Source organism: Acanthaster planci, linkage group LG09, assembly GCF_054643075.1.
Source record: "Acanthaster planci isolate LZ-2023a linkage group LG09, COTS_SCS, whole genome shotgun sequence".
Lineage (NCBI taxonomy): Eukaryota > Metazoa > Echinodermata > Asteroidea > Valvatida > Acanthasteridae > Acanthaster > Acanthaster planci.
Window position 1 is genome coordinate 4,254,365 of NC_141785.1, and position 27,643 is coordinate 4,282,007.

The 27,643-nt window shown below is 41.7% G+C and overlaps 1 protein-coding gene across 9 annotated transcripts in view; it reads left to right on the forward strand.

Annotated features, from left to right (window-relative positions):
* The window catches only part of LOC110985313 (zinc finger ZZ-type and EF-hand domain-containing protein 1-like), a 57,020-nt gene extending 30,523 nt beyond the window's left edge, over positions 1 to 26,497 (forward strand). For all 9 annotated transcript variants that reach the window (XM_087140870.1, XM_087140869.1, XM_087140871.1 and 6 more), the window contains 2 exons: positions 19,725 to 19,791; positions 20,329 to 26,497. The gene's annotated coding sequence lies outside the window, so the exon portion shown is untranslated. The remainder of the gene's footprint in view (positions 1 to 19,724; positions 19,792 to 20,328) is intronic.
* Positions 26,498 to 27,643: the final 1,146 nt, after the last annotated feature.

Genomic DNA, 27,643 nt, shown 5'->3' on the forward strand with positions numbered 1-27,643 from the left:
TTCACCAGCCTTCCTGAATGCAGTGCCATCAACGTTGTCAACAGGGGGCCACACACCAAAGTCACGCTCGCCAGTCATTGCAATGACTTGTTCACGCTGATACACAACAGCAAGAAAACTGCGTCACGATACTTGCAGATGGTGGGTCCGAGTTCAATGTCAACCATGTGACAAATGACTGGTTTGTGATGAGACTCTTCAAGAACCTGAACCTCGATGTTCTGCTAGGTACAGCATACTGTCGAGGATTTTCAGCAAGAAATCCCATCGAGCATGTGTGGGGCGTCCTCACTATGTATGGCCTTAAACCTAATGTCCTCCGTTAGTGCCCTCTTGTACACGCGGTCGCCTCCTGGTCTCAGCACAACCCCCCCGTTGAAGTTGGCCATTGGCTGCTTAGTCTCACTGAAGATTGCGGACATCAGCTGAGGACTAGGGACTGTCCACTTGATGCACAAAAGAAACAGCCTTCAGAGTCCCCATGCTGCATTTCAATCGACGAATGTTCATTACCAAAAGTGACAAAGTATTCAGTACACTTGAGCACCGAGGGTTCACGGGCAACAGCAGTAGCGGCTCTCTCAGACACCAGATCACCAATCATGTTGCACAATGCATCCACAGTACCCCTCAGACTGTTGATATGTTGGATGAGGCGACCCTGCTTGGTCTCGATGGATATCAAATGCACCAGGATGTCCTGTTGGTTGCAACCAAGGGGCATGGACAGCAGAGTTGACAGGCCAGATATGTCAACTGGAGAGGCCTCAGCAGGTGGAGAAGGTGGCTGGATGTACGATGCAGGAGATGATGACCCTTCAATGGCGGCACAGGTGTCCAGTGGTAACGGTACTTCGGGTGCGGGTGCTGGGTGTTCGGCCAAAATGTTGTCTGTTGGGGATGACGAACAATCGATGACCACGCAGGTTTACATCACCGGGGTCGTTTGGGTTGCTGACGCTGCTTGATGTTCTGCCCCGACACTGCTTGCCAGAGGTGACAAACCCTAGGTGACAGCGCAGGTATGCAGTGATGGTGGAACAGTCGGTCAATTTTACGTTGCCACCTAATTGATGTGTGTTATTTACAAATGAGGACTTGGACCAGTCAAGTGATGATGGAGCAATCTTATCTTATCCACACGAAGGTGAATTTACATGTGATTTTCTCTCAGGAATAATACATTAAAAATAGTTCATAATAACAACACTGAGAAACGTTATTGTTGGAACTGTCTCAGCATAAAAAATTGTACTTGGAAATTTGGGTATTTCCTGTCCTAAAATTTTTCTTTTCTGGTGTTTTTGTGCTGTCTATGGAAATATGGCGGCAGTGGCGCAACTGGGGGGCATGGGGGATGTGCCCCCCCCCCGGCGGAAGCCCATGCCCCAAAAATCTGTGAACTGCAGGTGCTCCCCCCACACAATTAGCATCCCCAGAATGGCACCAGATGCACCAGATCATATGTTCCATTAAATTTTGTAAATGTTTATTAATGCACTTTCAGTAAGGTTACCCAGCAAGGGGTGCCAAACAGCTTTTGTGAATTTAAGAATTTAAGAAAAAATGTGTTTAAAGAAGATTTTTTTTTAAACCTTTGCTCATGGCTCACTTGCATTTACCTTAAAAAGTGTTCTTTTATTGCAGAACTAATCAACAAGAATCTCCCTGAGGAAGGTAGACGGGCCAACTCTTCCCGCTGGTAAACATTGGTTTTCGTTTTCTTAATTTTCAGTTACAATTAGAGCATTTGCACCTAATTCCTTCTTCATGCACTGAAACCACGGAATCAAACCAACAGGATTCTTTAGTAACGAGAACGTTTTCAGTGTTGAAATTCCAATTTGAAATCTTAAAAACATGACCAGCAATGACAAAATATGTTAGTGAAAGTGAATCAGAGCAAGAAAGAGGTTTTGTGAAAGTAATTTTTTATATTTCTTGAAAGTGAGCTTGTTGCAGTGGTAGTTCTGGTAGCCGTCGTTCAAGCTGGTATGGGCAGTGGAATTCAAAACACTGTGTCATGTTTTGATACAATTACAACTGATAGTGAACATTGAAGAAAAACCAAATAAATGTCTTCTCCCATGAGGAAACGGTAGCATTATAAATTTTGGCCCTTTTTTCTGATGCAGGGAATTTAGAGTGTGGCGGCTTTGGTATTTGCCACTGGCCCTCCTTACTAAGCAAGCAAGGTATAACAGAAAGTGAAGCTTTCATCCACAGCAGCATGAGTGACGACTCTTATTGCTAACAGCATCTGAAGACACTGTCGACTGCTTTATTGAAAGATGCATTTTTCAGTGGCTTAAGAAGGTGTGATTGCTAGATATTCCTATACAATAGCAGCCCTAAAACTAAATTGAAATGCAAGGGTTGGCATACTTGCCATAAAAGCAATATCACTGGTACCAGTAGGATCAAATTAAAGTACCGGCTGAACTGTTATTGTAGCACCACAATGACCAGATGGTGTCAGTATTCCCCAAATCAGTACATCCGCATAAATATGTAGAGATAGTTTTATTGTAGTATGAATTCTACCCTCTTAATTGCATGTGACTCTAGGTGTTTTCACAGCCTCTTATTGGGGGTCCCTATTGAGAACTTTCAAAATAAAGAGCATGTACACGCACATAGTAGGCCTATACTTGTGTGTTACATGCAGGTAGGGTACATACATATTGGTACATCTTTTCTTGGATAAAATACTTTTGCAGTAGGAGATGATTTCTCCAGTATTCTAATGGACATCTGTACATGTATACATTGAGTTTACGGATGGAAATGGAAAATTGTAATCAATAGCCCCTGGCAAGTCATGCTGTGTCCAGGCCAGCCATGTCAGAGTAGTTGGAAACGGACAGTTGTGGCGCACACCCACTTTTCCGCCGTTTTCAGCAAAAACCCCTGGGTAGTACATCGACTCAAAAAATCGGGGGAATCCCCTAAAAATCTGGAATTCTAGATTTTAACAATTTTCCCTGGATACCTCATCGATCCAAAATAAGCCCCCCAAAATACCGGGTAAAATATACACCTTCAGGGTCAAATCCCCTTTCACCCAACCGCGCCGGGGATTTCCACTCACCTTTTGACCCGGCGCACTTTTCCTGTAAACAACTTGTGACGTGAGCCGATCACACAAACAATCACTCTCAAACAAAAAAGGGACTTCCCGTCACTTACCCGTTATAAAAAACGAAAAAATAAACACTACATAAAAATAAATGGTAGATCAAACTATAAACGTGAATTGTTATTTTTGCAAAGACACAAGAAATTCAATTGACTTGATAGATTCGTAAGATTGCTCTCGTTGTTTAAATTCTAAAAGGTTATGGAAATGTACAAATTGTAAAAATTGCAGAAATTGCCAAAGATGTAACGATTGCGCTAAATGTAATAACTGCTCCAATTGTGCCGATTGTGGTAGATGTAGAAATTGCGTAGATTGCCTTAGTTCATATGACTGCCAAAATTCAAATGCCTTGGACAGTTGCGAGGACTGTTACAAGTGCGCCCATTATATTGAGTGTTTTGGTTGTACGTATTGTACCTGCTGCGAGTAGGAAAGAATGGATCACGTGGTGCTCGTAGACGGTAAGCATAAAAAGCTGAGGCACGCGCTGTGTAACGAGTCACTGCCAGATTCAGCAACTAAACTCGACGCGGATTTATACAAAATTGGACTAATTATTAGATATGACGTTGACGTCGAACATTTAAATAAAGTAGAAATCCCGCCCAATTGGTAAACTTTTTGTTTTAAATAAATAAACTGTTAATATAAAATGACTGATGCGGAACTTTGTCACTTACTCGGTCTCAAAGAAGTACACATAGCAGGATCTCAAAAACAAAGTAAACCGAGGCCACCTTGTAACCACCAAATACTTGAAATAGACGAAAGATATGCATGTAAACATTGCGGTCTAATTATTGGGTGGGTTTCCTCGTACACCCCTGTAGACATGGGAGATAGATATTACAGGCATCACCTTTGGAAAAAAACGCCGCCACCAAAATCAAGAAAAACCCTACAAAAATATAACATTTGCTTAAAAAACCGCGAAGCAGATGAAATAGAGTATAAGTTAAACCAAGTTTTAAACGGTAAGATCTCTAGAGGTAAACCGTTGAAGACTTTAATCGCGGTGTGTTATCAAGACACAACTGGGGAAACCGAATATCAAGTGAAAGATCTATTTCAAGTTTTGGATAAGCACTGGGAAAACGCCCTCGACAAATTAAATCTTGCCAAACAAGACCTATAGATTGACAAACAAAGAATAATAATTATAATAAAAGATGACGACTAAGACGATGACAGATTTGACTTTAAACTCGGCTGAACAAGCGGAAACCAAAATTTACAGACTCAGAAAGATCGAAGAAATTAAATCCCAAATTCAAAGAGAACGCGACTCGCGCGAAGCTAGCTACAAAAAGATCAAACGACTTTTAACCGCACTCAGATACGTAGAGTACGGCGTGGAAGCAATTGGGTGCAAGCTCAGCAGCCGTTGGCATTCCTGCTATTTTAGGCGTCGTTACCGGACCCGTCGGACTTGTGATGGAAGGCATCGCCATAGGTGCGTTCGGTGCTTACGCGATATTGAAGTATGCCTCTCGTAGACTCACCCACAAAACCAAGAAACACGACCGAATTCGAATGTTAGCAGACGCTAAATTAAACACCATCGAGGAATACGTATCTCACGCGATTGAAGATGGTGACATCTCTCAAGAGGAATTTGTACTGATTTTATCCGAGCTGAAAAAGTTTAACGAAATGAAAGAAAAGATTAGATTGAGTATGTCTACAAAATTGCAAGAAACTAAAGAAACTTCTAAAGAAGAAGAACGCCAAATCAACGAGAGAGCAGAAGCGCTAGCCAACGAACGGGCGGCGGTTTTAAAAAAAGATCTTATGAAAAAACTTGGCGAATAAGTTTTACAAAGTCGGTCCGATATCAAGTAAAGCCACCTCCTTATCAACCGACCCAACCGACGGCACCTCCTTTAAAAGTCTTATCAAATAAATGGGAGCCAACTTTAGTAGCCTAACAATTTTAGTCAACGAAGAAAATTCCTTTTCAGCCGAGTTTCTAAATTTAACGCACGCGTATAAATTACCGAAAGTCACCACGGACGAAGCTGTTAATCGCTTGGTGACCGAGCCGATATCGTTTTACCAAAATCAATTTAATTTTGCAGTGTATTGCGCGACGACTGCCTGCGGTGTGGGTTTTGATCTGCTTTCTGACCCCAATCCGTACGTGTTGGCTTTATTTAACTTTCACGTATATTACACCGTACGAAAAATATTTTACGATTGCGTGATGCCCATTCCGAGCGACGACGTATTTGACACGTTACACAATAATTACGACCATCGGAAGTTTACGGACACGTGCCTTTATACGGAGTAGACCCAAACAGATCGTATAAACAATCACGTGATAAATTATCAAACGGATTAGGTACCACTTATTATTACGACAACGGTTACGTACCTGTCCCGGGTAAAAACTACAATGCGCACGACTTACACGTGACCAACGGCAAATACGGGGGATCTACTTACATGGGATTTGGATGGGCCAAACCACCTAAAGGCTCTGGTCACGCGAGTACCTACACGGTCAGCTGGATTTCTCAGTCGGACGCGGTCACTTTGGCCTGGTGGGATTTTGTTCCTAAAAAGTCTCGTTTGACGGACGTGGGAATCACCAAGGTAAATGAATCGATTAGAGCTTACGTATACGCGTTAATCGGGGCACAGGCACAGACACAGACCAGCATTTTAGCCACCGCCACCGGATTAGATGCGCAACGGCAATTTATTACAATCGTGGAATCTTTTCTTAATTCGGACCCCAATCTCGAACAGTCGATCGACCAATTCCAAGATTCGCTACAATACGCAAAAACGCCTTTAAACTTTGTAGTCGCCCCGGGGTTATATCTGGTGCCCTAGGACATGGACTTACGAATCAGCACTTTTGATGGTTATAACAATAATTTACAAATCGCAACTGAGGATATGAAGACTGGATACATACCGAGTTTGAATAGCGAAGATGATTTTAATGAAGAGGCGAGCGCACCAAGACAGCCAGAACTGTTACCAAAGCCAATTATAAAGCCAATTGTAAGCAAACCGTTAGACGCACACAACGAAGAAAAACTGTCCTTAACCGTCGGAGCCGTTGCCATGGGTGTCCTCGGTTTTACGTTAATTAAACTTTTAACTTAAACGGTTTGATCTAAGGCATAAAAAAACATCACCCCAAATTTGAGGTGAGGTTTAATTTTTTTTGCCTATTTTACATCTTTTGCACGTACGTCAAAATCAAAACACCTACGCCTACAGACAAGGTCCACACGTGATCTGCCACCCATCCGACAGCTTTACTCGCCCCGTTAAAAATCCAACTCAAAATGCTACCTATGATTCCGGGCAAAGCGCCTAAAGCTTTCAACCCGAGTTTCTTCAATACGATGGCCAAATTCCACAGTTGCCGTTTGATCCAATCGGTAATTCCACCTTTGGAAGGAGGAGCTGGCGTTGGTTTTGGTGCTGGTATGCTCGCTCCAACAGCTCTAACGCTAGCTACGATACTACTAACGATGGTACTTACGGCTAAACTAAAGGCCGTTAAAATACTTACCATCGTGACACCTTGTTCTCTAAATATAGTTCAAATCTTCTCGCGTAGTGTCAAATCCGAATTCATGATCTTTTCGATCGTTTCCTTGATGCGATTGATTTGGCTCCTCAATTGATTGGTATTTCTATTGATAACTTCTAATCTCGCGGTTCTCTCGACTCGTAGGTCGTCCAATTGCCGTTGAAGTTCTGTACGTTCTGCTTCCGATGTCGCTTCTTCCAACTCGGCTTCGACCTGTTGAATTTTTGCGTCTAACTGATCTGATTTACCTTGATTTAAAATTAATTCTCCTTTTATCGTTTGTAACGATTTATCTAAAGCGACGAGTTCTCTGTAACTTAACCCTTCGGATTGAACGTCTACGTCATGGGTGAGGTCTTCTACGATGTCGCTAGCTACATCTGCTTCTTGGGGTAGTTCTACTAATTTTATGCTCTCTGGATGAAGTTCTGCGAGTTTATGAGCCACTTCCTGTGCCTGTTGTTTTGTTTTGCCAGAAACGTAATCTCGTAAGCCTAAGACGCGTCTTATGAGATCTGTGCCTGTTGTTTGTCTAATAGTATTTAGGCTAAGAAATACATTATTATTATTTTCCTTGGTTAAAAGAACTTTTTTGCCTTTGAACTCTACGTACAGGCGATCTTTACCATCTAAATTAAAAATTTTGGGGTCTCTAATTGACACTTCATACCCAGTTTCTCTTTGAACCGCATCGTAAAAGTCATCTACTTTATCTTGAATAAGCTCCTGTTTTAGATGTTCCAGGTTTAGCCCTCCCCCTTGGGAGGGGTTGTTTCTTCTTGCATTTTATCAAAGGTATCGTTCCATGTCATGTCTTCTTTATCGGCATCTTCTCGTTCTTCTAGGGGTATAGCATTTGGGTCAAAATCGACCGGTTCGAATCCTCCTTCAGCCATTTTTACTTTAACTTTAAAATAAGGTCAACTTAAAGGCCGACCTAAGCGGTGGGCAGGCTCGCGGGCAATATACCTTGTGACACCAGCCAACCCTTGGTAGCTAATGCACCGCTAGACAGCGCGGTCAATTTCAACGCGTCTTCGGCAGATAATTTATTTAGGTCTGGTGGTTTTATTTTAAAAAGCTTACTCGATAGCATGGCGTAACCTAAGAAAATACCCAAAACGACGGCACCGTGGTAAACCGTATTTGCGATTCCATTTACGTCAATTGATTTAGCGTTACTCATATTTAATAATAAGGAACTTTTAAATTTAATCCAAATCTATTCCATATCCAAAATCCCGGGTCGTTCGCTGCTCGCTTCTCGTTTTGGTTGAATAATTTGTTGAGTAGGTTCAGTTGGTTTAGCCGTTGACTTATTTTTCCAAATTAAATAGACCGCGAGCACTCCAATGGCCAATCCACCCAGGATTAAATTTTTGTTCTCTAAGGTCGAGCGAAGCGAGTTACTTTCATTTTTAGCTTCGCTCGGGTCACTCGTGCTCGCTTCGCTAGCTAATTTCATCTTGGTGAGCTGTTGCTTCATCTTCCTGTTATGCTCGGCCAATTTCCTACCTTGTTCTACTCGTCTCGGATTTTTAGCTTTAGTTACCGTCTGAACCTGCGTCTTTACCGGGGTAATTCTCGCTTCGCTCGTCGCTTCATCGTTGTTCGCTGGTGTCGGGTTCGCTTCGTTTGTTGTTGACATCTTCTTTTAATATAAGGGAACTTTTGTTGAACGCAGCTGTCAATGGTGATAAATACACCCCGTACTTATGACAAACTTCGGTGAGTAGGCGTCCCATGGTCTGACTGATAATTGGGTCATCGTTTAAGTCTTTAGTCAGCGCTTCTTCTGATTTTAAGTTGACGTTGAACCCAAGGAGATCGATTGGGGTAGCTATACCGAGCAAGAGAGAATACAAACTTAGGATCCCGTGACCGAGGGTTTTTACGATCTCTTTACCAAACTTAATTTCATACAGATTGAGTAACTTTTCTTGGTCTTTAGAGCTAAGCGACTCGATGTCTTTGATCGAGTATTCCTTTCCTAGGTACTTCTTACTTTCACCTGACGCAGCTATCGAACAGAGTCGGTCTTTGACGTTAAGATTACAATTGGTTGATTCTGTTTTTGAATCGGTGAGAATGCTTTTGATGTTGTCCATTTAAATATATACGTTTTAATTTTGTTGACACTTTGTTTAAAGCGTAGGTACTTGATTGTAGTTAGCTGCTATAACTAGTTGAATAACTAGTTGAACGTATTGTAACAGAGTTATCATTTAATTATAACAAAATACAAAAAGCTTATAGCCGAGCTAATCTAGCCCGACTATAAGCATAGAATAAGTGATTGGCAACTAGTTAATAACTAGTTAATCAGCAAATTCGGATTTATTATTAACTACCTTATCGGACTTTCTTTTGCAGTTGCAGCTACAGCAACAGAGGACACAATTTGATTTAATGTGGCCAATTTTGTTATCTAACTGCTCAATGGTACCCTGGTCATCTTTGTTCTCTAAGAATTGCAACTGGACCCGACAGTCTTCATAGGGGCAAATTAAGTAATCTTCAATTAAACCTCGGCAGAAATCCATATCGATGAAATGATCAGGGTCATATCGATCGTACTTTTTATCTGATTGGCGAGAATTACGAATCCAATTTTTAATCTTTACTTCAGTGGGGTCGCTGCACACTTTACAATATTCTCTGTGTTTTTCATGCTCGCATATTCCATTTCCATTGCACTCTATACAAGCATATCTTTGTCTTTTGTGAATACAAACAGATGCCCCGTTACATTCAACGCATCTAGATCTTTGTCTTCTGTGCTCACAAATAGATGCCCTGTTACATTCCACACACACGTTTCTTTGCCAGCTGTGCTGACACTTGTTTAACTCTTGATGCTTTTTTACCTTAACTAAACAGTCGTTACACGTCGCATTGATTTAACCCGTTTTCTGAGTTCTAAAGTTTGCCGAGTCAACGAGCCATCTACACATGCTGCAGCACTTTTGATTATTATTTTCAACCATCTTTACCTTTTTATTATTAATAATCGTTTTATTTTTAATTCTCACAATAAATCAAATGACGTAGGCGGCTCGGTATTTAAAATCAGCTTACTAAATCGAACGTCGCGTAAATGTTTTTTGATTTCCTCTCGTTTCTTGTCTGGTATCACATCATTTTTGTCGAGACATTGGTCAAACGAATTTCGGTCTTTACAATGGAATAAAGCGGTCCAAGCGGTGTTCTCGCGGAAATCTTTGAGCACAGAGTTGTACTTTTGAGTTAGGAGCCAGCAGCTGTGAAGGTAATGACGGCCCGAGAACGCCATTTTGCTTAGGGCACAGGTACTATTTGACTTAGACCTCTCTCGATATTGAATGAATTGATCAGCAGCACAATCATCGATAATGAATAATGTATTTACCCCATCAAAAATTTTTTGATAGAGTTCAATTGCCTCGTTTAATTCCAACTTTTCTCAATCAAGGTCGCAGAGATAAACGTTTTTGTCGGTGTATATCCACAGACGTTCTAAATACGTTTTATTCTTAAAAAGCGTCGGGCAGATGATCAAGATAGCTTCAAACGTAAACCAGTATTCAGTTTCTGAAAGATTTAAAATCCACTGAGTTTTACCCGACCCTGTTTTACCCACAATTAAAGCACAGTGCAGATTCTTAAACATCTGACTATACATTTTTTAATAAACCAAACTTTTAAAATTACCATCTTCCACCATCAACTGCGTGTCCATCACCAGGAACACATACATCGTCAGCGGTCCCGCGGTTTCAGCTGCTCTTTCCATTTGAATCGAGATATCACCCCCACTGCCTAAAGGTCTACCCGACCCGTGAGCAGAATTGTCGTTGGAACTTCTAAAATCGAGCCAAAGTCCGTACTTGTCTCTTAAATATTCGGCTATATCTACTCCGGTTAAGTTTAGGTCTTTGGCTACTGCGCGAGCCGATTCTGTATCTCCAAAGTACTTTGTTACCTTGTTCCAGTGTTGGTATTCAAACAGACCCTGCGAATACAATTGATTCGGCTTGCCTTTGACCGTTACGACCGTTTTTGTGATATGTGGATTATAAAATTTTGGGGGGCTTTTAATGGTTGGGTCTCTAAACAGGATCAACACTCCTTTTAGACTCTTGATCGTTTGATTGATGCTGATGTTCCATAGCGTGTCAGACTTGTTTACCGCTTGTTTCTTCCACGAGTGAATCCGGTCGAATAGGTAATAGACGAGTCCTTTGTGTTTGTTCCTCAGAGCTTGCGCCAGATCTCGATTAGTAACGACTTCGTATTCTAAGGTCAGATCCGAAATTTGATACTCTGCAGCCGTATCTGACGAGTTGACCACTTTGTCGTGGCCGTTAAAAGTTAACTGGTACGTCAGTGGCTCTTTAAACCCCAACGGATAAAAGGGGGAATGATCCATCAACATCGGCGTGTCTAAAGGAATCGCATTTCGATTTTTAAAAGCGTCGGCAACTGCTTTATCTTTACCGTTGTTTGCGGCTTCGTTTTTGTCGCCAGCACCGAGTCGGATCTTGGCCACGTTTTCCTTTTCCAAACCAAAGTACGCCATAGTTTTGTCTGTGACAGAGGCAGCCAGTTGTCCTTAAAATTATGAAACACGTTTGCATCCCGGTAACTTACAATTTTATTGCTTTGGAGACTGACGTTGATTTCAGAAACCAGGTTTCGCGCCACGTTGTTATACACGGTACGATTATCGTCCGAGGCGCCGTCGAGATCGAGTTTAAAAGCGAGTTTGGCGGTGCCGGGTACAATGACGTCGTCAGTGCCTAAGGCCGTTTAACGTGTGACCCGCGGCTATGGTACTCGGGTTGTGGATGATGGCGATTTTTTTTCTTTCACCCTTGATCGCATGAGGAACTTTAAGCTTGCGACTGGGGTTTAACTTTTTGGTGTATTGATGCGACATAATTACTTTTAATATATCGTAGTTTTATTATACGATTCTTATTTTATGATTTTTAAAAAGAAAAGAAAACGCAATTAACGTTAAACCCGCTACAAAAAATAGACCTGCGCTCAGTTGTTCGCTCGCTTCTAAAACCATATCACCGATGTGATCTATATCGGCATGCATGTCGCCCAGCATCTGCTGAATCTCCGTTTGATTGGTTTGTATCTCGATTAATTTGTTTGTAAGGTCAGCTTGAATCTCCGACAGTTGATCTTTAACTTTGCTCTTCATTTAATTTAACTTTATTTTAAATATGGCTAGTGCTTTAATGATGGTTGGAGGAGCTATAGTAAATGCCTTGGCATTTACTGGCTCCAATTTTTTATTTAGCAGTTTATCAAAAAGTAAAGTCGACGAAGAACGAAAGCGACACGACCTTGCGTTAGAACAATTGGCGCAAGCAAAGGAATCCTGGGAACAGGACCGCGTACACATGCTAGACTTTTTAAACAAACGAATGCGACAAGAACGTGCGAGTCAGCAGACATTGGTAAACGTGGACGAAGCTTTACGAGCTTACAGCGAAAGGTAAAAGGGTCAAAACGGGCCCAACTTTATATTATCTGTTAAATGGGCCAAATAGGAGTTTCGTCAAAGAGGAACTTCAGGTCGTACCGCCTGATTAGCTTATGGCCGTAAGCCAACGTATCGATTCCATTCGGCAAAATATAACGCTTCGTATCTAAAGGTGACAGACTAAGTTTCTGTTGAGAGACCGTGAACATCTGATGTTTGTCTGATCTAAATAATTATTGAAATGAGAAACCCGGTCAAATAGACAACTTTTGTACATCTCGTGGGTTAGGTTTTTTTTGAGTTACTACTTTTGTGACCCCTTTCGCCTTTTTTAAATTTTGATCGACTGTCAGAATCGAATACATTTTAGGTCTGATGCAAACGGCTTCTAAAATTGTTTTGCCACCAAATTCGTCTTTCATTTTACCGATGACTTTTTTATTTTTGGTGCTGTAAAGTCGATGATCGGGCGGGTAATTACTAAAGTCAAATAATGTACGCTTTTTACTCAGGTAGCCGTTTAAATCGTGCTCGCTGCGCTCGATCTGAACTAACAGAGAATCAGTATCCGTATAAAGTAAATTTACTTTTTCACCAAAAGTTGATTTTAGTTCGTTGTAGTAAAAATCGTACATTAAAGTTTTAGATAAGTCGAGCACGCTTACTCTGCAATAAATTGGTTTATTTAATTTTGTTTTGGTTCGGTACATCTCCGCAAACGAAAGCTCACACTCTTTAAACGGTACCGTCGATTTGTAATTCGGTTTATAAGTTAATTTTCTGTATTAGTCTGCGTCTAGTACGTCCCTCAATAAATGACCGTCAATTCGATATCTGACATTTTCCATCATCTTGCCAAAAAGAGAATGATTCATCAATTTGAAGAAATCCTTCTCAAAATCGGATTTGGCCAATTTGCGCAAACTAGTATTTTTATCGATGTAGCTTTTCATCCAAGGCCACTGTTTAAACGACATGACGCAGTGTACCTCTTTTAACCGAAGGCCTAGTTCTAAATATTTTTGTAAAGTTCGGTAGTGAACCACATATTTTTGTTTAGTGTCCAAAGTGGCCAGGAGTTTGTCTACCGAGGTCACTTGCTCACCGTTACTGATTAAAATTTGTTGGTAACTGGAAAACCATTCATTGGGCACTACTAAATTTTCGGGCGCAAGTGGGAAATCGTTGTGGGAAGAATGCAAGTGTTGCGGATAGTCTAAGGTCACTTCAAACATGTAACCGCGCGTGTCTTTAGGTCGTAACTTGGAAATAAACTCAGGAGTAAATTTGTCCAAGCTTTTTAGCCACTGAAACTCACCCACGGGTAGATACTGACTCATGGCCCAGCCGTATAAATTATTGGCGTCTAGGTACATGATATGAGACTCCAGTTGATTTGGGTCGTAGTCAGGTAGGTCCGGGTTATTTGCCTTTGCATATCGCTTTGCACCCACACTAGAGATCCCACCTCTTTTTGCCCTTTCAAAGAACAAGTGCTTATCAATGTCTGTCAGTAGTTCCAATTGTATACCCGAATGCTTTAACAATGCATCCCACGACAGGCCCGGTGATGTGTAATAGTTGGCTGGGTCAAGGTCATAGTGTTGTTTACAGACTTTACGGAAGTTCTCAAAACAGTCGCTAACAATAACACGTCCGTTTCCACGTATTGGTCATGGTAGTTACCTAGGTTTTTACAACCAAAGGCTTGCCATACTTTTTGTGCTCTTAAATGTTCTTGCTCGGTCACTGTGGACTGCTTCAGAGAGCTATAAAAAGCGCCTACTGGTGGGAGTTTTCTCTCTTGGAACCGATCAAAGGAATCAATGTATTCGTAAGGGTAAATTCCCTTTTCCAACAATAAATTTGTGTAATTTGGAAACCTTTCGCGAAGTAAGTTAAAATCATCGGGTGAACAATTTTTAACCAACCGATCTAGCGAAGCCGCCATAAAATGAAATGAGTCTAAAAACCTGAGTTGGCCAAAGGAGAACGAAATGTAATTTTCAGTATTCTTATATGATTGATTTTCCGTAAAATTCGTGAGCGCCCTGCATGATTAAATGTGCGTCGTATTTCTCGAGATTGTGTGAAATAACCGGAATGGGTGTTTCATTGGCCACGATTCTTAACTTGAGATTACAACTGGCGTGCGCGGGACCTCGGTACTTCCCCGTCACGTGACAATGATCCCTAACCTTTCTAAAATTGTTGATGGGCTTTTTGCAATCTAAACATACCCATTCTCTGAACCCAGCTTCATTTTTACAAGCAATTTTGTCAGCTTTTGGAATATCACACTGACATTGAGATTCCTCTGTTCTCTTGTCTATCAACTTTTCGCAGATCCAACAGCGATTACAATTTTCGTAAATTTTTTGTGACTCGGGCGACCAGATCAACTCCGCTTTGTTTTTAAACATTTCGTTGATCTTGGATGCTTCCTTAGAAAGTGACCGTACAAAATTAATAGCCGCGTCTTGACCTCTGTATGTCTTTTGCCTAGTGCAAAATCCATCGCATCTGACGACCACGTATGAGTAGCCGCAAGGCTTGTGAATCTGTGTTTTGAGAGTGTTTGGGAGTTATTGGCTGATTTAACTGCTTGTTTCTGTTTGTATCGCTCGCTGTCGGCGGCAATTTTTCTATAACAGACTCAAAATCGGCATAAATGACAAAAGGCGCGTTTTGTTTATTTTTGTAATTTTTAAACTTGAGTATATTTTCGCCTTTGACCGGCAACTCGACCGTACATGTGGGAACGTTTAATCCTTGACAATCTTCTTTGTGTCTGGTTAACTTTTCTTCCGTTTGGAAATGCGACATGCTATTGAAACACCAGTGTTTTTAGCCGTCGTGTTTATTCATATCGCCCATCAACCTAGAAAAAATTTTAATCCATCAGTAGTGATTTTCTTCACCTTTGTTAAAGTAAAGTAAATTGATCGGTTCTTTTGAGCGCTTGCTTTTGTAAAGAATGTAAAGACCGTCTTTTTTTGTGTAACCAAACACATTGATCGCTAAGTTGTTTTGAGATTCAATACGTGGGATTCGTGAAATCGGTGTTGGAAAGCTTATGTTTGTAAAATTTAGACCGTCTGACGCCTTCGGCATGTAAGTTGAAGGCCGCTCTTTATTTATTCTAAATTTTGGATTTGTTTCCAACTGACTTTTGACGTTGCCTGAATATAACTTTAAAGCTGCCCGCAGCGCCCATCGGATACATTCTTGATCTTTATTTTGGACGTTTATGATTGCTTTTTTGTCTCCCAATTCTTTAGGCAACGGAATGTAAGAAGAACCCATTGGATTATATTTAACCACGTTGATGTAAAAAGCGACGACTTTGTCAAAGATCCAACCCGAGCCTTTTTGTGTATGAGCCTCCACCTCTTTTATTTGCGCTTCGCGTTGTTCAGTGAGTGCATTTTTAATGTCGGCTTCATTTGTGACCACATCGTTGTCGCTTGGAAAGGGAAATACGCCAAATTCATTTTTCCGGTTTTTCCAATCTAAACTGAACTTTGATATTTGTTTGCAATTTGTACGAACCAATTTCTTTTAGTTCTTCCAAAGCTTTTTTCTCGAAAGTTTTGTAAAAATCAAAAAAGTGTATCAAATCGTATTCAAAGAAACGGGGTATCAATTCCCAATTGCGGTAGTTGCCCTGAAAGCGCCTGATGTTTCTAATGTCAACTTCCGCAATTTCCTCGGGCTGAGTGTAAGCTTTAATCGCTTCAATAAAGTCCTGTTTGACGTATCTGTCTTTGTTTGCAAAAGGAATATTATATTTTTGAACCGTTTTCAACAGCTGCCGATATGACTGACGCGGGAGGTATCTAAATTGTTTTTGGTCTGCCCGTATGGTTTCAATGAGCTCGGCTTTTGTGTCAGATTTACGCTTGGGTGCCGGTAATGGAATGTTATACCGCTTGACAAAATCTTCTAAAAACGCCTTCCTAAATCGATTAAAAGTCGTTAGTAGAGGTCGGTGTCGTGGGTTGCTCATGTGTCTATTTATATGTAGGTTTTGAAAATTTTTCTCATTTTTTCTATCCACTTGACTTGACATGTTTTTTTATATATTGTTAGATCTGTAGTAAAGATTGCGGTAACACCATGTATTTATCTCTTCTTTGAGTATGTGTGGTTCTAAGAAGAACCGGGGAATAACTCGATGTTTCGAACAGTGTACTCTGTCCGTCTTCAGGAGACTGCAGGATTCTAACTGGGAGTGGAGCTTATATGGTGTAGAGAGGGATCCAGATGTAGGGATTAGCTCGGTGAGGCGTTAAGGCGGGAACAGTGATGGCGGGAACAATGGATGCTGCACTGGATCCTGGGGCTGCATGCCCTGTGTGTGTGTTTACCGGAGCGTGTCAGTTGGAGTTGGCAGTGGGAGAGTGAATAGCTGGGTGCCAAGGGGTATAGAAGACCCATAGGCTAACTGGGGGGGAACCCAACTAGGGAGTCCTAGGGTATAGGAGACCCATTGGACTGGGATGTGAGGATGGGGCGCCAGATATCGCTGATGTTGAAGCCGATGTCTTGGGGAACTGTGTCGTGCTGGATGATTTCCATGGCTTCTCTAATGCGGCGGGGATACCATCGTTCGATGCTGGTGATAAGTTCAGCTTGGCTCGTTCCTCTCGGCCTCAGACTCCATGATCCTATCCGCAGCAGCAAGTCCCGATCCATCCTCCACAATGCCAGCCTGGCCCTACTCCTCCACCGCATCAGTACCACTAGGTCCACCCTTGCCTCACTGGACAAGCAGATATCCGCCACCCATGACCAGCTCCAATCCAGCATTTCTACATCTGATTACTGCAAGATTCAAGAGCTCACCACAGCCGCCAGTGACCATGCTTTCAAGGTATCCCGCAACAAGCAAGTCAAGAAATTTCTCAAGATCTCCAAGCCCAAGGCCCACAGCAGTTCCAGCCCCACCCGCATCCCGGCAATGGGATCGCCTATATCCCTACGCCAACAACCCTTGACCTCGCCCATGGGATCTTCTATATCCCTACGCCCCAACCCTCCAGCCCTATGAGATGTTCTGTACCCTCCAACCGGTACCAAACGAAGCCTCATCTCCGTTCCGAGGAATCCTTCAATAGACACACCGTGGTTAACATGAGTCAGCGCACCCTGGAGTAGGACCAGGCTGGCATTGTGGAGAATGGATCGGGACTTGCTGCTGCGGATAGGATCATGGAGTCTGAGGCCGAGAGGAACGAGCCAAGCTGAACTTATCACCAGCATCGACCGATGGTATCCCCGCCGCATTAGAGAAGCCATGGAAATCATCAAGCACGACACAGTTCCCCAAGACATCGGCTTCAACATCAGCGATATCTGGCGCCCCATCCTCACATCCCAGTCCAATGGTTCTCCTATACCCTAGGACTCCGTAGTTGGGTTTCCCCCCCAGTTAGCCTATGGGTCTTCTATACCCCTTGGCACCCAGCTATTCACTCTCCCACTGCCAAGTCCAACTGACACGCTCCGGTAAACACACACACAGGGCATGCAGCCCCAGGATCCAGTGCAGCATCCATTATTCCCGCCATCACTGTTCCCGCCTTAACGCCTCACCGAGCTAATCCCTACATCTGGATCCCTCTCTACACCATATAAGCTCCACTCCCAGTTAGAATCCTGCAGTCTCCTGAAGACGGACAGAGTACACTGTTTGAAATGTCGAGTTATTCCCCGGTTCTTCTCAGAACCACACATACTCAAAGAAGAGATAAATACATGGTGTTACCGCAATCTTTACTACAGATCTAGTTTCTTTCACCATGAAAACCTTTAAGACTTATATATTGTTATTTTTATATATAGTCCATTTATTTAAGGCAGTTGTAAACATAGGGTGTTTTGCTTTGATCAGAGCCATGCTTTAAGTAGAGGTCAGGAGTTCAGGTCGGGCAAGTCTCGACTTGTAGCGAGGGGAAGTCCCTTTTTTATTTGAGAGTGATTGTTTGTGCGGTCGGCGCACGTCATGAGTTATTTACAGGAAAGAGTGCGGCGGGTCAAAAGGTGAGTGAAAGGGGATTTGGCCCTGAAGGTGTATATTTTACCCGGTATTTTTGGGGGCTTATTTTGGGTCGATGAGGTACCCAGGGAAAATTGTTAAAATCTGGAATTCCAGATTTTTAGGGGATTCCCCCGATTTTTTGAGTCGATGTACTACCCAGCGGTTTTTGCTGAAAATGGTGGGAAAGGGGGTGTGCGCCACAACTGTCCTTTTCCAACTACTGTCGGAATTATTTGGTCTTGACTGGTATTTGCATATACATAATCCTATGGCCAATTATTCTTTTTATCCCTTGGTAGTTGGTACCAGTAGCACCCCGTTGCTACTGATACCGATGGAATACTATTACAAACTATACAGATCCCAAGAATTGTCCGTCCTGGCTTATGCTGCAATTTGTAGCCTTTGGGCCCAGATTACAGAGTCAATTATTTCAGTAAATCTTGACCCCATTGAAGGGGCTACAGTAGTGCTTTTTCAGGAAGACACTTTAAAGCAACTCTTTTGAAAGTACAGTTGAACATTGTCCATTAGAGGTCTTTTAGACTCGGCATATTACCTTGTTATAACAGGAACCTTGTATTATCAGGTGTGAAAACAATGAACAAAAAATTGGGACCTAAGATTTCCTCATAAGCAGAATCCAGTGCACAGTGCTCTTATTAATGAGGTTTGACTGTACATTCATTGAGATTATTCGCTAGCAAGGGCAAAGAATGCTTTGCACAGTTAGTTTGGAGGGGAAGTGAGGGTCCTATAAATATGGAACTCGGTGATAAAGGGAGCAGTTCTGCTGTGACAGCATCAAGCCAATAGTCATTGTTTTTGTCGCAAAATTCCAGCTGAGATTTGTAGGGCATGGACCAGTTTTTGGCATGTGGAACTTCAAGATAATCACGCACCTCCTGCTCCAGTGTCCTTCCTTGATAGAGAGAGGCCAGATTTCCACTGTCCTTTCGTTATTAACATTTCAACACTTTTCCAGCTTCTTTCCCTTTTAATCCCTTCATCGAACAATAACTGGTAATCTGTAGTAATCAAACACCAACAAACTGGGGTTTGCCTGCCACTGCTTTCGAGCACTGAAGCCTGAAATTGTAGTTAGCATTCCTGATTTTGATATATGCATGATTCAAAGTTTGCAAGAGTTTAACTGAAAAAATGCAAACCTGATCAAAGTAGTTTCATGACAATTCAAACTCATATTTCATGAAGATGATCTCTGGTTATAACTTCCTCAGAAAGATATGAGCTAAAATCGACAAATGATTGAACCATAAACTATGCAAACTTATAAAAAAAATCCACAAAGGCAGTGCTTTTCCTGAGTTAGACCCTAAAAACTTGGATACCTTCCAGTGGAGCAGGGACAATCATTTCACACCAGAACTGCCGCTTGGTGTAGACACACTGAAAACCAATCTGTCAGCAAACATGCCAAACAAGGACAAATCAATTGTCCGAAATGACAAATCACACCACATGTTCTTTTTTCTTGACACAGGTTTAGCACATCATCATCCTCAAAATGCTGCTAACTTACATGTAGCTTCAACTTCAACTTAGCCTCAGTGAGTATATAGACAGAATTTCTTATCACAAATGTGCAGATTTCCAAGTGCCTTTTTTTCTTAATTAATTGAGCGTGATGGATGTTGATGTAATGGCATAAGTTTAAATTCGCAGCAAAAGCTAGGCTCTTCAGGGAGTTTTAATTTGTCTGTCACTAGTTGTACACTGGATCATGTTCTTCACCACCAGATGGTGTACATGAAACAATACTATTGGACACATCCTTAAGCTGATCATAATCATTGGACTGCGAGAACTTTTTTACCAATTCATTTTTATAAAGAATAGATTATGCTCTGTAATGTTGACTGTGAAGTCAGAATTGGTGATGTTGGTTTCCCCAGTTCTGCGGAAATTTGAAGACCTGCAAATCTGTAGTTACAGATTTATTTTTGTTTTCATCACAAAAGTACATGTACTAGTTGTCAATTTTTTATTGTAAGTATCAAAAGTATTCGTATTTAAACCTTATTGCAAATTTTTATCAAAAATCCACAGTCAAATAATATGTTTTATTCCTTTTTTTCCTAATAAAGACAAATTGATCACCATCTTGATGATGAGATGACAGTGATGTATTCCCTGGCAACCAGAAACTAGTCAGCTAGAACTACCTAAAGAGAGGCTGTGTCATAGACCCCTTGCAGCTGGTACTCGATGGTAATGGTTCCTTTAACAAGGCAGTGTGGTACTTGCAATCCCTCTATTGTTTGACAGCTCTTTCTTTAAAAAAAACAAAAGATCCTGCAATACACGAAACTGATGACTTTTGAGACACTTGGAAACCATAAACAGCAAATATTCTGGTCCTTTTTTATTGTTTGCCTCACGTTTGAGCTAAATGCATGTATGCTCCAGATGGAACAACAAAACAGATAAACAAAATGAAAATAAATAAAGAAGGAAAAGGAACCATTGTGTTTGCCACCTCCAAGCTCCTCAGAAGTCTTCAAGTAGTAAAGTCAGAAATCTCGGGTTTTCAAAAATGTATTGTTTGGAATTAAAGGATCTTTGCAATGCAGGTTTTTACCACAACCCTTGAAAATGTGTCTTTTTGACTCAATGAACCTTATCACCAAAACCTTGTTTTCACTTTTGAGTGTGCTAGGTATTTTGTTGAGTAGGATGTGGAGAATTTCCCACAAGTTTGAATTTTAAGTTCTGAATGGGCTCGAATGATGTTCTTGCAATGTTTAGAACCTACCACATTGGGGAATTTTTTTTTTAATCTTAAAAACCACTGAGTCATTGTTAACTGCACTTTTATTGTTTTTTTTGTCAGATGGTATACTCTTTGGAATATGGTTTTTGGCATCCAGGCCTGATTTTCCAAGGACTGAGTCAAAGATATATGTGGTATTTTTAGTATTTAGCATGTGTCCCTTTAAAGAATGACTCTACCTCCTTCAAATAAACAAGCCCAATTATTCCTGCCAAAGGTTTGATTTCATACCTGACCTGTTTTTAGTCAGTAGCCTGGGAATATGTTGTCATCATAGCAGCACATTCAAGGCCACACCGGAGCATGCTAGTACATTCAATCTGCAAGTGCTCTGTACCGACTGAATAGATTGTGCAGGCCTTCTTACTGGTTGTACTGCCCACGATGGCTCCACCTGCTGAGAGAACCAGATCTGCTACAAGCCATGTTATTTTGGATATCCGTCAGAATTTGTTGGAAATCATGTTCTGCCCACGAGATTGGACTGCTGTCATTGAGTTCTGAGTTTAAGATGAGTAAAACTGAGTTCTGGTGAAGTGAAGCATTCCCAACAGATCAACCTCGGAGTGAGAGAGATTTATACTCGAGTGGCAACTGAAGTGATTGTAATTTGGCAACGTCTCAGGCAGATGCAGGGGCATAGAACATTAGGAAGTGGTACAAACAGAGAGTAAAATTCAGCTATATGTCTGAAGCTGTGACATTCAAGATTAAGAGATTCAAGGAGTATCAGCCTAGTCTTCAAAATATTCTACTCATCTGCACATGTAAATGCAAAACTTTCAATCACTCTGAGTGCAGAGACAACTGTACAACCCATCCCAGAGACAGCAAACCAGACCGCAATTGTGTCCATTAAAACTGTGATTATCACGAAAACAAGGTTCCAGAAAGAGAATTCGGAAGAAACAAAGAGGAAAAAGAGAGAGAAAATATGAACCTGAAAAATTGGTTCACAAAACAACCCCAAAAGGAACCTGTGAGGGAGTGAGATGGTTGAGACTGAGGGCAGTGATGTTGAATTCGAGTCCCACCATCATGTGAAAACACAGAAACCTCTGCCAACACTAGCCCAAGTTTGTGCCCGGTATGGATTCATTTACAGAGCTGGAGAAACTACTGCAACTGTAACACTCACTGATTTCAACGTTGTATCCAAAGATGACAAACAGTAAGAGTTGATCATCACAAACTGGCAAGGGAAAGGAACGTCTTCGACGACAAATACAACATGAAGAAGAATCTGGTTGGAAGGAGAATATCAGTAATATATACATATGGTTGGTAACAGAGTCTACTCAAGGTCAGTCATTGAAGACCATTATTGCAGAGCCAGGGGCATAATTGCAGCATGTTACCCGGAAGTGAGCAAGAGGTTCTACTTTCAAATAACTTACCAGACAAAATAATGGCTGTAATGTCAATGTTGGAAGGCAGGCAGGTGCCACCCATCAGCATGACTACTGCAAAGGCAGATGCATGTTGCAGGGCAATGAATTACCATTCAGAGCACTCTTTACCCTCGTCTGTGATGGTCAAACTTCAGGCACGTAGTCATTCAGTGGACTGTTAGGGAAAAGATTGCAGGAATGGCTGTGCTCACACGGAGTGGTTGATTTTGGACAGATCCCAGCTTCTCACTGTCCTTTTTTTGCCTCCTGATGACATCGTGGAAGGTCTTAGGATCAGCATCTTCTGCATAGACTAGCTGTGCCAGGCAGTCATCAGAGGAAACCTACTGGAGAAGATGACCTCAGACTCTTGGAGTCAGTTCCTGTGTCCTGGTCCTATTCCCCATGCTTGAGCTCAGAGAATTTTATGCCTTTTGTAGGAGGCAAGCATCACTCTCTTAAAACTTCTGTTGTGGTCAAGTTGGATGCCCCATGCAATCACCATCAAACATTACTCACTTCATACTGATGGGCACAAGACCGTTTTGTCGTGTTGACTCTGTTGACAAGCCTTAATGAGAAATATCTGTAGAAGCAGGTTGCCAAAAAGCCATTCAGTGCAGTGCTTTCTATGCTCATCCAGAGAACCTACTGCTGTCTGTTTCTGACAGTGAACCCTAAGATTCCAGAGGGGGCCCTACTCCAAGTCATGGAGATTCGTAATGAAGTAGGCTCTGAGTCAACAAGTTGCACCATTACAGGCCAGGAGAAGAGAACCTTGATTGTGTGGATGTTAAGGGGGAACAGTGATAAGGAAGTGGAGATATGGTAGAGTATGATGAATTTCTATGGGCTACACCCATAGGTCCTTCAGTTTGCCCATGGTACAATTCTATGCAACCTCGTACTGTCTGATGATTGACTTGAACAAGGAAGTACTAACCGAACCACCATCGATAAAAAAGAGATAAAAATCAAATGAGGAACTTCAAGAAATGAAGTACAACCCTGTTTTGTGCCAGTATATCCATGTCAACACACAGTCAGTAGAGCGAGCATTCAAATTTGTATCAGAGGCCTGTCAGGCGGTGCATGGAATGGATTTTTCAGACAGAGACTGTCTTTAAGATAGTGAATGAAAACAAAGCAGGACTTATAGGCATGCTTACGTAAGGCATGTAATGAGTGTTTCCCACTCTCTTTGATGTCCTCTATACACTGTTCTTTTTGTGGATGCAATGCTATTTTTCTCACCGTATCCTGGCAACAAGATATCTAATTAAATGCCCTACATGATGAAACTGTATTAGAGTATTTCATTTTATTAACTGCTTTCAAAAATGGCAACAACGAGAGAAAACTCCGCAAAAAAAACCAACTTAAGCTAAAAGCACAGAGGGAAAGAAAAAATGAGATGTTCTGTGTCTGTAACAGAACAGGGCTTTTTCGCATTTCTAAGCTTTTATTAAAAAATGTTTCAACCGAATGGGACATGTACTTAAAGAGATATAGGTTTCTAAATGATAAATCACGTGACTTGCCACGTGATGACGTTTATGATCACATGATGTTAATTTTCGTCTGTAGCACTTCCCTTTATGTCTATCTGCAAAGTGTCAACCCAGGATATATAATTCAGGTTTGCACCTGAAAGGCCATGTCACGACACGAGAAGACGTCATAAAGATTCTTGTCTTGGATCCAGTACTGTAGCTGGTGGATTACAGTAGAGTGAGCAAGTAATGTATAGTCAGTCAGATCGACAAGTGCCAAAATTTGGCTGTTGGGAAAATGTGTACGAAACACATAGGGAAAAATTAAATATTCGACATTCTATAATAAATCGGGTGATGACGTCATCATGACCTCATACTTCCAGAATCATCTATGCTACTCGGTCACTGCTTGGGGTAACTTTGATGAAAATACGAACCAGCAAAGGGACTAAAGTCCTGAGTAGAAAAACCCTGTACAAAATGAATGGGATTTTGGAAGAACCAGAAGAAACTAGATTCGTTGTCTGTCGTTTTGACAGAACAACTGGCTTGTGCATATTTCAAGAGCTTGAGGGCTGTTTATTATTGTTGAAATTTGAAAATTGCATGTGAGCTGTAGTTAGTTGTGATTCACATCCATCACCAATTTTGAATTGTAAGCCACTTCTGGTTTCAACCTGAGCCAAGGGTCACGTGACTTTACGCACACGAGATAAAAATAAGATCTTAATTCACCTACAGCATAACGCAAACAGCAAGTCGTAGGAAATCACAGCTGATTGTGTGTACAAAGTGAACAGGATTTTGAGAATAGGAAGAAATGAAAAGATGGATTTGTTTTTTGCAAATGCAAAATAGCCAATAAAAAAATTGCTTAACCATAGCTCTGCATTTTTTAAGAAAAAAATTGTTAGTTTTTAAAATTTTTGTATTCGCTGTGGTAGGTCTTAAATATAAGGGGAACATTATTCTATCCCATTCAGAACTAAAAATGTAAACTTTCTGGAAATTCACTACATCTCACTAATGAGTATTTCTACATTCATGAGGAAAACTGTTACTGTTGCAGGGCGTGTGCACAAGCGACTGTTGGATTTTATTTTGCCGGTCAAAATTACCTTTTTGTTTCTTTGTTTATTCATCTTTAAAGTACATGGCAATATGCCAACAAGTAGCTCTTTTCAGAAACTTTTTTTTATCGAACATGAAAAAATCATATGAACAAAAACCCGATGATAACCAGTGGAAACCAGCGTCTTGGTTACAGCAGCCCAGTTGTCCAGAAAAGCATAGACCATTTTTGAATCGTTTGTTAAAGGTGCAATGTTTTTTAACACACTCATTCCAAAAGGGATGTAGAGGTGTCATACACAGAAAAGAGTGTAGAGTAACAATAAGGTGTATCTCAGAAATAGTCATCGTTTGGCTCCGTTAATTTTAAGGAACATTCTAATACAAATTCAGATTACATCACCAATGTAGCGTATGTTTTGATGAAAAAGTCAACATCCTTTAGGTTTCTAAAAAGGTTGAAAGTTTAATCGTCAAATTAAATCTAAAAACTGAAATTTACAGTTTCAGATTATGAATGAATATTAGGTTGCTTTTCCCTCAGTTTTTCAGACATAATACACCCTTATCATTTTATACGTTTAAAATTAGTTTAAAGTACCTTTAATGTACCTTCTCGTACGCATATTTTGAGTTAGTTTTACTTACTGAAATCTGCCGTCTTTCTGGCTCAGTCTGATGAGTTTTTAGCATATTGTTTAAAGGTATTGTTTTGTATGTTAAGAAAGAAATTTCTCTACCGTTTTTTCCGATCAATAATGCGGGACGAACTAGTTTTCAGATGTCATTTAAGTTCAGCAGATTTAAGAGCTATTGGCTTGAGAAATCAAAACCTATATGTTACCCCCCTTCCTCGCAAAAAGTACACTCTCCAGGAGCAAGGCGTATAATTGTCGTTTGAACCGTAAACACAAGGGTTTTTTTGTTTAATATTTTTGACGGTCTTGTCTTCGCGTATGTTACGCGTTAGCTTTGTTTTATAAACGTTCAACTCGAATAGTCTGTCGCAAGAACAAAGCAATAGTTTACATGTACTTTCGTTCCGTTCTTGTGTTGGCATTTTTTAATTGCCCAACGCAGGCTCTGCCCCTGATAATATTTCAGCAAGGTTTAATTGAATCTAGAGGATGCTTTGAGCTTGTAAAAGCATTCTATATTTTGTTTTGCTCTACATTGTTCATGAAAAAGAAAATAACACCCGAAGTGTATTCCGAAAATAATGAAGTGTAATAAACTGTCAAAACGAAAAGTTTACAACCTGCGTTTGAAGGGCAATATTTTGTCCATGGGAAACCATTGATATTGAAACTTGGTCGTTAATTTATATGACTGATTTGTAGTGCAGGTCCCACTTTTGATCTCAACCTCCTTGACCAATCCAAGACTGCTCAAATTGGAGAAATTGGCGCCCTTTTAAATTCCAATATATGGGCTTAAAGTTACCATTAGAAAGAGTTTCTACCGTAAATGTTTGGCGCATTGTGGAGGTGCTGTACTTGAAAGTGTGAAAATTCAGATTGAGGAATTTAATTCCAAAGGTTAAGTATAAGAAATATCTGTGTACTTTTGTGGTGTTTGTGGCTCAGTGCGAAAATGCCGTGCTTGAAAGGATGGGATGCTGGGTTCGAATCCCAGAGTTGACACCTTTTTTAAAATATCAAGTTAGAAATACCAACCCAAGTGTTAAGTATAAAAAAAAGACTGTGTGTTTTCAGAGATGCGTGTGGCTCAGTATGGAAGTGTTGTGCTGGAAACTAACGGATGCTGGGTTCGAATCCTGGTTGAGACAACTTTTTACATCCCAATTTACAGAATAAAATCCAAAGGTTAAGTAAGAGAAATGCGAAAAACAGAGTGGGGACCCAAACAGCGAAGTCGGTTAGAGCACCGCTTGGGAACCAGAAGACCTGGGATCGAATCCCGGCCAGGGCGGAGTGGTATGGTGGACAAGAAGTCCCCTACCACTCCGCCCTCTTTTTATGCCCTTCCCTTGGGGCCGATTTGGGGCCGATTTGGGGCCGATTTGGGGCCGATTTGGGGCCGATTTGGGGCCGATTTGGGGCCGATTTGGGGCCGATTTGGGGCCGATTTGGGGCCGATTTGGGGCCGATTTGGGGCCGATTTGGGGCCGATTTGGGGCCGATTTGGGGCCGATTTGGGGCCGATTTGGGGCCGATTTGGGGCCGATTTGGGGCCGATTTGGGGCCGATTTGGGGCCGATTTGGGGCCGATTTGGGGCCGATTTGGGGCCGATTTGGGGCCGATTTGGGGCCGATTTGGGGCCGATTTGGGGCCGATTTGGGGCCGATTTGGGGCCGATTTGGGGCCGATTTGGGGCCGATTTGGGGCCGATTTGGGGCCGATTTGGGGCCGATTTGGGGCCGATTTGGGGCCGAGTTGGAGCGGATTTGGGGCCGATTTGGGGCGGATTTGGGGCCGTTTTGGGGCCGATTTGGGGCCGATTTGGGGCCGATTTGGGGCCGATTTGGGGCCGATTTGGGGCCGATTTGGGGCCGATTTGGGGCCGATTTGGGGCCGATTTGGGGCCGATTTGGGGCCGATTTGGGGCCGATTTGGGGCCGATTTGGGGCCGATTTGGGGCCGATTTGGGGCCGATTTGGGGCCGATTTGGGGCCGATTTGGGGCCGATTTGGGGCCGATTTGGGGCCGA